The sequence below is a fragment of the Medicago sativa genome, chromosome 4 (genome assembly GCF_051527215.1).
Source record: "Medicago sativa cultivar Bolivia chromosome 4, Bolivia_mono, whole genome shotgun sequence".
Taxonomy (NCBI): domain Eukaryota; kingdom Viridiplantae; phylum Streptophyta; class Magnoliopsida; order Fabales; family Fabaceae; genus Medicago; species Medicago sativa.
Genome location: NC_140752.1, coordinates 18,571,060 through 18,581,567, shown reverse-complemented (window position 1 = coordinate 18,581,567; position 10,508 = coordinate 18,571,060). Strand labels below are relative to the sequence as shown.

At 33.1% G+C, this 10,508-nt stretch overlaps 1 pseudogene; it reads right to left on the bottom strand.

The window, feature by feature from the left end:
• Positions 1-8,649: 8,649 nt before the first annotated feature.
• Positions 8,650-10,035, bottom strand: LOC146926927 (F-box/kelch-repeat protein At1g74510 pseudogene; annotated as a pseudogene).
• Positions 10,036-10,508: the final 473 nt, after the last annotated feature.

Here is a 10,508-nt window from a genome sequence, read left to right as displayed (position 1 = left end):
GCCTTGTATTCTCACAATTCACATATGTGTGCAGTAGAGGTTACATAAGCATTTCATCGGCCAAATACGATTAATTCACGAAAATCACAAGGTTCGTCTCCCTTTATCACTTTTCAAAAAAATTTCCATTTTCAAATCAAAACAAGTTAGATTCACCACATCATAGTTTAAATACCATTAAACACCTTTATTGAACTCATAAAACTCAAGTTTCGAAGTTTAGAAGCAATCCATAAGGTTTGGGTCGACTTAGAAATAGTTATGCGGATTTTTCGTAAAATGTCTCTAAGACCTCCTTGGAGTATTTTCATCATAACTCAAAAACCAAAAATCATTTTCAAGTCTAACCAAAGCCATTGGAAAGCTAACAAAATTATCTACAACTTTCATGTTTACACCAAAAGCCAATTCAAAACGAAAAAGGGTGAAAAACGTGAATATTTCCCAGATTTGCCTGACAAAATCGGTGGCCGATTTTGGGAAATCGGTGGCCGATTTTTCCGGAGTCAAAACTGGAAAATAAACCCAGAAATCGGTGGCCGATTCTGGGCTTTGCAGCAGTTCAAAATGTGACGGTTCCAACCCCTTTTTACCCCAAAATCCCAATTTTGATCATCCCAACCCCAAAACTCAATCCCAAAGATGTTCATAGGTCACATACACTTCAAAGCACTTAAACTTGCATAAGTTTTGATATTAACACATCAACACATCAAATTCATCAACATAACCAAATTCACCAAAATATCATCACTTCCTCAACTTTCAACAACAACCCAAAATCTCTTCATCAAATCATCAATCTTAATACCCAAAGCACCAATCCAACAACAACATGTTTCAAATCAATAACAACAACTAATGAACACAAATTCATGCACAATTCATTATCACAACTTCATTTCTCATCAAACTTGCTCAAGAACACAAAGCACCAACAACTATGCATTTAAACATGTTAATTCACATACTAACATGCAATTATCATATAAATCATGTTCCCAAACATAACAACAACAATTATGCATGAATTTTACAACAATTAGATTCAATTCATCAATTTAACAAAATGGGTAAAGAGAAAAAGATATGAATTATGGTTGAAATCTAACCCTCTTACCTCTAACACCAAGAATCTCTAACCCAAGCTTCAATTTAGCTCCTAGATGATGAATCCCTCTTCTAGCTCTAACCTTCCTCTTCAATCTCTTCAAACCCTTTCTTCTCTCTATCTCTATCTCTTCTCTCAAATGAAATGAAATGATAAATGTTTGTAAAACCTAGTTTCACCAACAACTAGAGTTTATATACTAGCTCTACTCAATTGGGCTTATCTCTTAAACCTTAATGGGCCTAACCCATTTCTATTCTAACACTCAAAATGTCACTACTCACTTAATGGTAAATTATAACACTAACGGTCACTTAATGGTTATTAAAATAATTACTACACTCTCCAACACTTAGTAAAATAAAACCCTCACTAAGCACTAAAAATAACTTTCACCAAAAATTACAAAATTACCCCTGCCCTCAAAATGACCAAAATACCCCTAAGTCCAAAATGTCTAAAATACCCTTCTAACACCGAATTCTACGAATCCCAACCAAAAATACACACAGAGGAAAATAATCACACATCAGCACGTATAGCACACATAAATAATAAATAAAATAAATCTAGCGAAAAATCGGGCTGTTACACATGGCGCATACCAAAAGGAAGAGACCCATCTCCCAGTCTATAATTGAACCCATTTCAAAGTGTTGCCTTTGCTTTCATAATAGAATTCCATACAGTGGAACCTAGGGTTGTGGGCATTTCAAGAAAGAACTTGTCATACCAAACTTGTGTCGAAGCAGACAGACCCATAACTTATCTGAATTACAATTAATGTTCCAAACTTGCTTCCCCAGCATAACCGTATTTGATTTGTAAGCCCTTCGAATACCCAAGCCACAAACATTCCGCGACCTAAGGATCTTATACCATCCCACCAGATGGACACCCTGGTCCTTGTTCCTATTCCACAAAACTATGTGCATATATTTATCTATTTGCTCACAAATTGAATAGGGTAACCAAGCAACTTGCATGTAATAGCTTCGAATTGAAGTCAACATCAGCGGTACTAAGGCCAATATTCCCACCTTTTTAAGGAGCCTGTTCTTCTAGGAAGCTAATTTTCTTTGAATTTTATCAATGGAAAACTCATAGCCACTCTTAGTCAACCACCCATGAACCATAGGGAATCCAATATACTTCTCCAGCCAAGAGGATTGTCGTATTCCAATTGTAGCAACCAACGATTCAATCCTACTTCTTATAGTGGTAGCTGAAGAAAAAAAAAAGGCTCTCGATTTTGAGATATTAACTTTCAACCCTAACATATTTACAAAATTTGTCAAATTTCCTTCCACCATGAAAACTTGAGATCTCGTAGCCTTAGTAAACAAAAGAACATCATCCATAAAAAATAAGTGGGATAGAGTCGGCCCATTGCGAGATATGCTCACCACCTTCTAATGATTCAACTCCATTGCCTTCAAAATATCATGGGACAAAAACTCCATACAAATCACAAAAAGATAAGGGGAGAGAGGATCTCCTTGACGCAGTCCAGAAGTAGGAATAAAAGCAGGTAACGTTGTGCCATTCCAAATGAGTGAGAGGCTTGAAGTAGACACACAATGCATAACTAAATCAATGGTAATAGATGGAAAACCAAATCGTTGGAGACAGCTCCGTAGGAAAAACCTACTCACATGGTCATAAGCTTTCTCCAAATCAATGTCATATACCACATTTGCCTTCTTTTTCTTCGATTTGCGCATCAAATGAATAACTTCTTGCAAAATAATAGCATTATCCATTGAACCCATACTAGGAAGAAAACTACTCTGATACGACCCAACAATTCGGTGTAGGAAAGGCCTCAATTTGTTCACCAACACTTTTGTGATAAGTTTGTATATGGTATTGCATAAACTTATTGGTTGAAACTCATTAAAGCTTTGTGGACAATCAACTATAAGGATAAGAACTATTAGAGTTTCTGCAATAACTGGATATCAAAAGTACCTGCAGCAAATGCTTGAGTCACAACAGTAGTCACATCTCCCCCCACTATATGCCAATATTGTTGGAAGAAAATACAATGAAATCCATCTGGTCCCAGGGTCTTATACACATGCATATGATTGATTGCCTTTGTTACCTCTTCTCTAGATACCACTTTAGTCAAAATACTAGTAGCTTCCTTAGAAAGTTTGGGAACATGCAATCCATCACTAGGTGGAACACTATTTTTCTGTTGTGAAGATCTGCAAAACAATTGCTTGTAATATTTCTACGCCTCATCTTTCAGCAAATCATCATCCAGACACCATATGTCGTTAGGAAGGTGAAGCACGTGGATTCTATTACGTTTTCTTCAAATAACCGTCTGAGCGTGAAAATATTTGGTATTTTAATCCTCACACTTGATCCATTTTTCCTTAGACCGTTGGTACCAATGGAGTTTCTCTTGGAAAACTACTCTATCATATTCTTGTTGAAGTTCCTGCTCAAGGTACACTAATCTGGCAGAATCAACCATCTCAAGAGATAATTGAATTTCTTTAATTCTTTTCTCAAGAATAATCTTCCTCGTTTGTATATTCCCAAACGCTTACGAATAAAATATTAAGGAGTCATTTCTTACTTGAATCAAAGCCGTAACTGGACAAGGATTGTTATTATTCCAGGCTCTTTCCACCACAGTTTGATAATCTGGATGAGTGATCCAGGGGGCTTCAAATCTGAAGGGCCTTCGGCCAGACCTTGGATTCAAAGAGCTGCACCGTAGGAACAGAGGATGATGATCCGAATGAAACTTATTTAGCACTTCAATATAAGCATTTGGAAAAGCAAGCCGCCATGACATATTCGCCACACCTCTATCAAGCTGCTTCAACACTCTTCTTTGGCCTACACAATTCCTTGTACCATGCGAACTTTCCACCAGTTGTAGAAACATTCAGTCATTGACACGTATCCACAGTTCGAAGCAGAACATCAGCCATTGGTTTGATTAAAATTTCCTCCCCTTTGTTCACTTGGGAGCATACTTTCGTTAAAATCTCCTATAATAAACTGTATGATGTATATATGAAACATTAATGTAATTATGACTAAATTATCGTATGATTCTTTATTTTTTAATAAATAAAAAATAAAATATTTTCAAGAAAAAAAAGATATTTCAATTTAAGTCATAATCCATGTAATATTTTGCATTAAAAATTTTATTAAAAAGATATCATATAAAAAATTTATTTTAACCACACTAGTTGATAACTACTACTCTATACATTTTTAGTTTCATTTTAAGATTATTTACAAATATAATGAAATTACTAAATTTTGATACTTTTCAGAATATTATTTGTCTCTAACACGCTTATCTTATACCATTCCACTTATTTTTCCCTGTAATAAATAATTAAGGATGTTATTAATGAAAAAAAATAGCTAATATTACATTGAACTTTAAAAACAAAAAATAAATAGGAGCTAATTTTGTTTTGCAAACGTAAAGAGCATAAACTACACTTATAACATAAATACTGCTTAAATATTTAAATAATATTAGTGAATTAAAATAAAGAGCATAAACTACACTTGAGATGTTAGCCCAATGGTAAGAGCTTAATCTTGTAATCTCAAGCCACAAATTTTAAACCTCATTGACGATGGTTGTAAAATGACCATTAGTTCCATGTTAATTAGTAAAAATTCCTCCTTCCCCAATTTTTTTATTTTTAAATGGAGCATAAACAGAGGTACATGCTAAGAGGAAAATTTAAAGTGACAAAACCTATTAAACTGTGTGAAGTTCTATGATATTTTTTAACAACTTTTTTTTGTGTAGTTTAAAAAAAACAACTTTTTTTGGTAAATGCAGTATTAAAACATTTTAGTTTTATTTCTTTAATCATTTTCTCGCTTTTATTCCCTAACTATGTAAAATATTCAGTTTTAGTTCATGTATAAATATTTTTAAGTGATGGGTTCGAAAATCCATTTGTTTTCTATGCGATGTTTTTCATAAACAGATGAGCTTTCTTGATTTATATTTCTTTTAATGTGATTATTTGTGTTTCATTTGTATGTAGGTACATTTCGTTCTCATGTTTGGTCTTTTTTTTATTTTTTATTTTTATTTTTATACAAGTGTTGTCAATGTTTGGTCTATTAATTAATGAGTTGTGTAGGTGCCCTTGTCTTATATTTCTAATTTAGAGTTATCTATTGATATGTGGTTGCATTTTGTTGTCAATGTTTCATTGGTGTATGGGTTCACTTCAAATTCATGCATGGTGTATTTTCATTGTGGTAGTTTGCTGATATTTCATTGGTGTGCAATCGTACTTGGATTTCATGCTTGGTTTAGAGCACATGACATCAGTGCAAAATCTATACTTTGACGATATAGTTTTTATTTTCCAAGTGAATTTTGATTCTATATATGGTTTTTTTTAAAGTTACTCATTATGTTTTCCTATATACATCACTTATTTTTTGTGAAAGATTGTTTATGTTTCATTGGCATTGTAACACTCTTATATTGCAAATCTAGATATAATAATATAATAAGGTATACGTACATATATGAATTTACATGCAATATTCTTGAAAGTATATTAGATACAAAAAAGAGAGTTTGAATTGTGTTGACCATTTTAAAAAAAAAATTCTTTTAAATTAAAATATACTTTCAATCAAAACATTTAACTTCTATTTAAAGTAGTTTATGAGAGGCTGAAGTTAAACCATAGTGAACATAAACAAAATCAAGAGAATAAAGAGAACAAGAATATACAATGTTATTTTTATATTAGTTTGCAACAACTTGTGGTTACATCTAGTCCTTCCCAAACAGAGATATTATGCTTCACTATAGATAATGACTTAATTTACCAATAGTATTTCTCTACACTTTCCTTATAGCAAAAGGAAGGGTGCCACTACTGGGTGGTGTATATCAAGTAACTTGTATATGAATTTATACAAAGTCGAGCAAAGTTACTTTCATAAAGAGGATATTTGAGTAAGTTTCATATAAACTCAAGTGTATAAATGCAACTTTGTTGAATTACAAAATATCTAATAACTCTCATACTGAGAGGATATACATATAAGCTGTAGATGTGTTCACAGTTTTTTTTTCTTCTTCAGAATATTTCTTTTTATTTGAGAATAAGCCATTTTATTTAAATATCTCTTTTTATTTTCTATCTTCCATGAATGTTCATAAGAACCATCTCATGGTGAATAATGCCAGTCTGCTTGTATGGACCTCCACAACGGGATTGTTAACTTCTTCAATTCAAGTGAACTTATTTTTATACTGGAAAAGAAATTATAGTTGTTGGAAGTTTCATTCCATATTTGCAGTTTGTACAAATATTTGTTAGAAATAATAAGTTAAACTTAGGTTGTGTTGGACACATACCATCTTTGTCACGACCCAATTTCAAATCATGATCGGCGAACAGACTAACAGCAACTCATCATATATTTGGTCTGGCAATCCTAATCCACTAAAACAAGACCCTCTTCTAAAAATACAAAGCCGTTGAAATTTGACGGTGTCTCATAATGCAATTTTTTTTTTTTTTGGTTAAATCTCATAATGCAATTTAATTATCAAAAAAATATATAAAATCTATATTCTCGTTTGGACCACTAAGAAGAGAAAAACATTTCTCACTTATATAGTTGCATCATATTGACATCAAACAATGACCACCATTCAAGATAACATTGTTCGATAAAATGCACAACATGAACCAATAGTTAGTCATACACTTAAATTTTCAAACACATCTACAATTAATATTAGTTAGCTTTTCATATCAATATAATTTACCAATCCTACTATGTGCATATAGACCACAATATTATCTCTTCATTGTGGCCAATGGTCTTAAAGGGGCTATGAGCATTTAGCATGTAGACTGTGTTATCTCTTCATTGCAGCAAACAGTCTTAAAGAGACTACGGGCATTTAGCGTGTAGACTGCATTATATCTTTCTTGTAGTGAACGGTAACCATGTTAAATTACTATGAAAACTTTACTCATAGGTTGCATTATCTCTTCGTTGCAACGAACGATGATCATCCTAAATTACTATGAGAATTTTACTAATATGGTGCATTATCTCTTCGTTGCAGCAAACAATGATCATCCTAAATTACTATGAGCACTTTACTCATAGGATGCATTATATTATCTCTTCGCTGCAGCGAAGAAGGAATTGAATCAACTGAGAATGATGAGTCGCAAGATAATATTTTGGTTATTGTAAACAACAGAGGCACTAAACAGATGATCTATTTTCTGAGTTTGTCAACCATATTAGACTTGGAGGATGGTGAAGATTTAATTTGAGTAAAGTCCAGTGATTAGATAAATTACATGCAAAGTATCCAATGCATGTTGAAGTTGACTACTTTATAACCAGAGGGTGAAGAAATCAAATTCATTGGTACCAAAGGGAACAACCAGATGTAACTCACCTAACATTGAAGGCTTGACTTGTGTTGAAATGGAAGCTTCTGAATGGAAAATAATTATAAAGGTATGGTTTATGCCTGATTGAAGGCTTCATTCTAGAGGCACATGCAATATGTTTTATCTAAAGGTGTAAGTTGGCTTAGATGTATATAAAACATCTTAGATTTTTCTACCTTTTACAAGATGTTAAGACTTTCCAAATAAGGGTGAATTATAAGCATATTTCATAATGATGATTTGAATGCAATTGACATATGCGTATACTCTTGGTCACACTAAATTCGATACTGACACATGCAAACTTAGGAGTTGAAATAAATTACATCATTCTTTATATGCAAGATATAACCACAGTCTTACTAGGTGCAATTAAGTTAGCATGCATTTATTATTACCATTTAAACGATCTGATGATGACAGGTCATCTGTGGTTATTTTTATCTTAATTTTTTTTAATTCAATAATTACACACGTGGCGTGCCACGTAGACATTGACCGGTCAAAATTGGTCAAAAAAACCAAAGATGCCAAGGGGTTAAATCTTAGAGGGCTAAAATTGTAGTTTTTGTACATAAGGGACCAAAATCGCAACTTTTTATAACTTACGGGGGAAAAAGTGCACTTTAGCCTAAAAAAAGGTATCTTATTTCAGGTGAATTTTACTTGTAAGAAATTATGCACATTTAACTATGTAAATATAGGACTAAAACCTATTGCATATTTTATTATCAAATTTCATAAGTTTCATATTATGACTTAATCTTTCTAACACAAGAAGCTATCATTAGTGTCAAATTGACCTTATTAACTTCATCAAACATTTTGAGTTATAGGTTATAAATAAAAAAATGTTAAAATCTAAACCCTTGTTTTTGTGAAACTTCCGCTTTAGTCTTCAAAACATAAAACCCCTATTCCAATGTATATCTCTCATTCCATCAAATAAAAACATTTGACAACCCTACATAATAATAACTAGCTAAATACTTTCTCACTAACACCGATAAGAAAATGGAAATTAAAAACAACAGCAACAATATATAATAAAAACCACATAAATCCAATATTATAAAAGCAACACCCACATCAACAAACCAAAAGTTATTATACAACAATATTTTGAGCTAAATTGAAAACATGAAATAACCTAAATAAGTAAAATTACTTCCATCAACACCCCATTACAGTGCAGTTACGCACATAGCTCCCGGATTCCTTTCCTGCAAGCCGATTCCATTGTGGTTTTCCTTCCTTTGGGATCCAAGCATTGATTTCCATCATGCGACCTCCAAGAAATAATAATTTATCTCCACATGCTCGAAATGCTAGTCCCCAACCATTCACCGAGGTAGCTTGCTCAGGAAAGCTTCCAATGATGGCCCAAGAGTTATTGTCTTTATCATACTTCTTTACTTCTTGTTGTCCATAATCTGCAGCATACAATATATTTTTTACAACTGCAATCAAGGGAGGGGAACCAAAAGAAGGTGGTGTCTCTCCAGTTTGTACTGGGAGCATGTTCGGTATTTCACGCCAGTTTTTCGTCTTCATATCAAACTCCTCACCACATGTAAGCTGTGTTTTTTTGTCAGCTGCTATCCCACCAAGGACATAAAATTTTCCATCCATAAATACACTTGAACACATTTTTCTTGCTTTATTCATGTTTGGAAGGGTCTCCCAATTTCCAGTATCTGCGTTATAGAGCTCAGCAGAGCTCAATATGTTGCCACATGGATCACAACCACCAGCTAGTATTGCAATTTCTCCAAGACTGGCCGAACCAAACAAGAATCTCGGAGTATTCATCATGTTTCCAACTGACCACATATTTGTCAGAAGGCTATACTTATGAATCATAGGAGCCATTAATTCCTTTCCAAAGACTAGAAGCTCAGTACCAACAGCCAGCGATTCCCTATCTGACAACATAAAACATGGATCACAAGTCATTATAGGCAAATGTATCCATCGATTACGATTTGGATCAAAAGCCTCCCATTTAAGGGCTTCACAAGAGAAGTACACCCAATGTTCTACTATGCCCGCTTTTCTTCTTAACTTATATAGTTCTCCTGATCTAATTAGTGATTGAAAGCTCTTGTTCAACGCAGCAATTGAACCGTAATCAGATCTTGCCAATCGAAGAAGACAGTGGATTGATATATCTCGACCGAGATGCTCACTAAGCAAATTTGAGTCAGAAACCATAATGGCATACCTTTTTCCATTCCCGTTGTCTATGGAATGGACAGAAAAAATGGCATTATTTTGCATATCCTCTTCTTCTTTCTTCGAATTTTCCTCTTCCTTGGGATCATGTACTTGATTTTCTAACTTTTTTGACATGGCTTGCTTTTCTGCTACATCTAGTTGATTATTGCTTGGAAGATCCATCAAATGATGAGCCTCAAAATCCAATTGGTTCACTTACTTATATGAGCTTGGCATTAAACACACACAAGCCCACACAGAAACCTGAGTAAACATGCATACAAATGTCAAATAGTAAAGTACAATCAACAAAAAATACTAAACAATTTCCATCAACAAACAGTTTGTAATTCAAATGAAGAAGAAATTTTATGTTGAATCATAAATTGATGCTTTATGGATACAAAAATTTGACACAAGTATCACAGACGTGGAAGTGAGTATCCAGTTTATGATACCATCTAATAAAAGATGATAATAAAAAATAAAGATTTAATGTCCTAAAAACTTATGATTTTCAAAGTCAAATACGCATTGGTTACCTTATAATATAAATTAAAATAAATTAAAATGTAGCATATCCAAATTTAAGATCTACACGATTCCATCTACAGTCTTTAAAAAAAAGGCCATCAACAAAAAAAATCTTGAGAAAGGATCCCTTGTAAGTAGAATTTGCATGAATCTCACTCCCTTATTGGTACAAGATTATTTGTACTAAAAAATTGAAA